A 5,111-nucleotide genomic window follows, 5' to 3' on the forward strand; every position below is an offset into this window, starting at 1 on the left:
CCTAATATTATTTTATTTCTTTGGGATAAAATGACAATGTTATCTAATTTCAAGCTTTGTAAAGGTTATGCTATGTAAGGCCTTTCTAAGGTGAAGATTTAATAAAACGATGACAAACTAACCTTTAATTCTATGAATTACATGTATTGTTACACTTGTATTTTTGTAATCAACTTTTGAATAACTGTTTTTCATTTTTTGCATCAGAAGAATGAAAAATAAGTAATACTTCACAAATTTTCCTATCATCCTTGTGCAAGTGCCATGTTAATCTCTGTATTGTAATTTCGGTAGACCTGCTTCTGAAGCATGTAGAATCCTCTAAATTTAAGTAATTAATGTAATGATGCAATCTTATACAGGCATAAATCCATGGATGCCTATTTGTAAGAAGGAACCCTTATTGTTCCTAAAAATGCTATTGATCTTATTTCTCTAAAATTCTGTGTATAGTGGAAAAAAACTGATATCGTTTGGTCGATTCCTCACATTTACAATTTTTTTGTCAATGACTATTTTGTCGTTCTCATTTTAAATTTGATCATACTTTGAAGCCTTTATAGCTAATTCCAAAAGTGATGGCTTTTCAAGTACTTATTTATCAACTGAGTTAGCTTTGTGGAGCTAATGGATTCAAAGTAAGCCTTGCTTAAGAGCTACTTCTAAACTTCTGCAGCTTAAAATTTCCCAAATGAGGTCTTGCTGGGACAAATGTCTACCTGAACCTTTACCCTTCTTCCATGTAGTAACAGACCAACCACAATATCTTACACTGGTAGCATAGATTGTATTACTGAAACAAAGCTAATCTTAGTTACAAGGGATCATAGAGAGATGAACCGTTTAGACAGAATTGTTCAGAATGGAAGGTATTTTTTCAAAATATAATTGTTTATTATACTTATTATTTCAAAAGTAGCTAAAGCCAAGAAGGTGAAAAAATTGTTCATATGCATGACTACCTACTGTCCTGGCCTGTCTGTCATCCAACTAGGCAGGAACTTACACTACTGACGTTCTATCACCAAATATTTCCATAGCTCCTGGAGCAGTCCATATGTTTCTCCTGGATATTAGGCCTTAAATTGGTAATGTTTTAGTCACAGTGTTTCCTCTTGCCTCTAGGCTGTAAATCTACAAATGGTAAAGCTTTAAGTCTAACTCTACCAAAAACTGAGGTAGAGATAATGGAATAATACTTTAAAACAGAGTTGCCTTTGATTCCCTAACCACAACACAACAATGCAAAACAGTTTTTACATTATATATACTTATGTATTTTATATTTATATGTGCTGATTTTAAATTTCACACAGTGAATCTTACTAGAATTGATAATTTGACAAATATATTGACATTTATTCCCATAAATGGATTGGAATATAAATAATTAGGTTTTGAATATATATTAGAATATAAAAAGTATCAATGCAATATCTTTGCTATAAACTTGTGATACCTTCTAAGTGTTCGTGGTCTTCTGAATTCACATGGTAAAATAACAGTATTTTTTTCTGCTAATCTATAAGGGATTTTACTCTGATGCTGTGTTAATTGTTTTAACTCGCTGGTCCCAAGGTGTTTTAATCCATATTTCTGAAGCATTTATTACTGATTATACCCAAATTTTGCTGATATGATGTCTAAAAGCTATTATTCTTCTGCAGGACCCACGGTCCTAGGATACCAGGTCCCAGTTATCTGCACAATCAAATAACAAGGGCAAGACTTCTCACATAGGCCCATGAAACATGCCAGCAGAAAATAATTGAAGACTCATCTCGATTTCTCATTTCCTATAACATTTCAGGGCCCCAATTCCTTTCAAGAATTAGCAGTAATCAATTGTGAAATGCAAGGCAACTTAAGATGAAAGATGAGATCACAAAATCTGAGAGAAAGTACTGTAATTCAAACTTTCAATTTACAGATGACCAGCCCATATGAGTGAACAAAATAACAAATGAACAAGATTATTTTTAATACCACTCTCCTAATGATTAATGAAAGATTTCAGTGCAGCCAAAAAAATAGTTTGTGGAATGATAGATCCATAATTGGTCTACGAAGGCTAGGAAAACTTGATCTAGAGGTCAAATATAATTTAGAAAAACATTAACTAAGAAGATCTTCAGTGCATCAAAACACTAGTACTTCAGTAAAACTAGATTCTGTAGTATAAAAATGTTGTCATTCTCAAACCAATGATAACCTACATTTAATCTCCTGAAAGTATATTCATTTTCAAATAAACTATTTAAGATCACATTTGCTAAAATAACACTTGACAAGTAGATGATAGTGACATTACAAGGTTTTCAAGTGTAGGGAGCAAGTTACAATAGAGTTGATTTACGTACCCAGCACTAATACCAAACAAGTTCAACCATTCATTAAAGTGTAGAAATAGTACCCCACACCATTTGTGTTGTTCAGTAGGTGCCTTCCAGAAATGTGTTATATAGATCAGCCTCCCATATTTCAACTCAAATATTAGCTAACAAAGTAAATTTCATCACATAAGAAGGTACATTTTAAAAAGTCACTAATAGTTGCCTTATCATATGTTGCTTTATGTTTTCCCTATCTGTCTTACATAGTAAGAAATACGACTTTAAGTCTTGAATATGGGTACTGGTGAGAGATGTGACAAACATAAAATCTGTCTTCTATTTCTATCATAATCATCTAAGTAGTAAATTTTAGTTTTCTTCTTTTTCCAAAACTTATACGTAGTAGAAAAATTTATCCTACGTAAAATAAAATAATCACACACAATTGTACAAAGCCATTTATAAAAACTGGTAGTTAGGAATAAATTCTAAGCCATTTTTAAACTTTCTTGTTGACTAAAGATTAATCTTCCAACTGAACGAGAATAAAATCATGTCTAAGTGCTTCACATCTCCAGTCTTGCAAATTGTTATTGCAGATGAATGAATTGTGGAAATATAAGCTGACATATCTTCAAGTATATGTGGGATTGAAACAAAGGTGGAAGCTTCAATGCTTGATAAGAAATGTACTCATTATCTTGCCCATGTAATTGTAACCCCTCTGTACAGTATTTTCACAATAAAAAAATTTAAAAAAGAAACTCATGGAATGTATATAAACCTTTCAAAGTATTAACAGACAGTTTAACAGAATGACTATCAGGAAATTGAAACCAGAGAGGAACAATAGTAAAAAATAGAATGAATGAAAAATGGATCAAGGGGCAAGTACAGCTAGAATACTCAATGTACATATGTAATAAAGGAAGTGGAAAATCTGAACTAAATCTTGGAGAAAGAGTTGGTTGAGACTGATAGAAGGAGTGACTCTGATCCAGGTGCATTAGACAATTAGATGGACATATTAATTGTAACACACTTGCACAATCTTTTGAAATTCAGTTAAAAAAACACAACAAACAAAAACACTCAAAAATCACAACCAAACAGCAATCTCTAGAGAGTATGAATATGACCTCTCAAAATTTTAAGCAGTTAATGAAAGGCAGTCTTTGGAAAAGCAAACAAAGCTGTTCAAAGAGGGCAGTTTGGGGTAGGGGAGAATTTTGAACAGATTTAAATAGATTGTCTAAGGTAATAAATCACCTATATCTACTGCAAATATTTTCTTCTGTGAGTGCTCTTTATCTCAACTGGATACTCCAGTCCTGAGGCACACTTGATAGCTTGTGAAGACAGAATGGAAGAAATAAGATCAAGAACCTATTACTCCACTGGAGAGAAAATAGTCCTCTATGTTTTCTCTCAATCTCTTCACTCCTCCATTTTCATACTTTAAATAACATCAAGTGATTTTGAAGTATATCTTTCCTTCTTTGTTCTCACAAAGGAATTGTTCAAAATAATTCATTAAATATTATTTGCCATTATTTTCTATAATGCTGTTTACTTGTCCAAGATAGTCCATTAAACTTCCTCTTTTCATTTGGTTGCCACGGAAACCCAACAACAATGTTAATGAGTACCAACACTAATGCAAAACTTTGTCTCCAAAAACCAGTCCAAGAAACTATAATCACAAATATTTAGCTATAATTTTTTCTTTTTTCTTTTACCTTGAAATCTTCTTGTGTCTAAAGTGCCCACAAAAATAAGTACTTTACCATTTTTGGATCAATCACTTCTAACCTCAAAGATATATTTTGCTAACAAGATGCTTAGAGGAAACCTAAGAATACTCCACTTTTATCTTCCCTCTTAAGATTCTCCTTAGATGCCATATCAGGACCAGTGAAGTTATTCTTTGCAAAATTATTTCAATAGATATTTTTTCTCTTGGTCTTGTATTTGCTCAACAAGATGTATGGAGAAGAATAGAGTTAAATCACCGATTCCTTGGATGACATTGTCTGTTACAAAGGACAATACTTCTATGTCCTACTTCTATGTCCTACTCTTAGCTCTTGCCTGATTTCCAATTTATTACAGCTTCTTGGCTTCAAGTCTAGTGAAGCGGAAGGACTATAAGGCGTCCTCCACTGCTACATCTTCCTGGTTTCTCTTTGAAAACTCTTTTATTTGGAGGTGGAATTTTCATGTCTTCATTCAATTTGTTCTGCATTATACTGAGCCAAATAGGCTCTGTAAAATCACTTTAGGTAACAAAAACATTAAGACAATCTATATCAAAAAGTTTTGGCCACCTCCACTGGTGAAACCAATATGCTTAGCTAGGGCTTCTAATAACGTGTTTTCTTACCTTTTCAGTTTGCTCAATTCTTTTCTGATCCCCAAACTTTTTGGCTTATGTAATAAGAGAAGTCTTCACTATCTCATGTTAATAAGGATATTATATTTTTGAGCTAAGTAGAAATGTGAAGTCATTGGTTTGAAGTATCCAACTAGATATTTTTCTGTGTTTCAGTGCTTCTCGTGCAAAGATATTGTGGAAAGTATTAAAACAGAAAAGTGTAAATTCAATACGTTCTTTCATTGTGAAGGGCACATTCTCCCTAAATATTTTGACCCAAATTATTTTTTAAGAGAATTACTGTTTAGTAATTAAAGGTCAATTCATAAATTTTGATGTCTTATTTTTTTTTAAAAAACTTTGAATTGTTTCACACAATAAGAGTATATTTCCTGGGTAAGGAT

General features: G+C 32.3%; 1 pseudogene; it reads right to left on the bottom strand.

Annotated features, from left to right (window-relative positions):
- Positions 1-214: 214 nt before the first annotated feature.
- Positions 215-311, bottom strand: LOC122125062 (annotated as a pseudogene).
- Between the last annotated feature and the right edge of the window lie 4,800 nt (positions 312-5,111).

This window comes from Dipodomys spectabilis, unplaced genomic scaffold, assembly GCF_019054845.1.
Source record: "Dipodomys spectabilis isolate Male_0828 unplaced genomic scaffold, ASM1905484v1 ptg000259l, whole genome shotgun sequence".
NCBI classification, from domain to species: Eukaryota; Metazoa; Chordata; class Mammalia; order Rodentia; family Heteromyidae; genus Dipodomys; species Dipodomys spectabilis.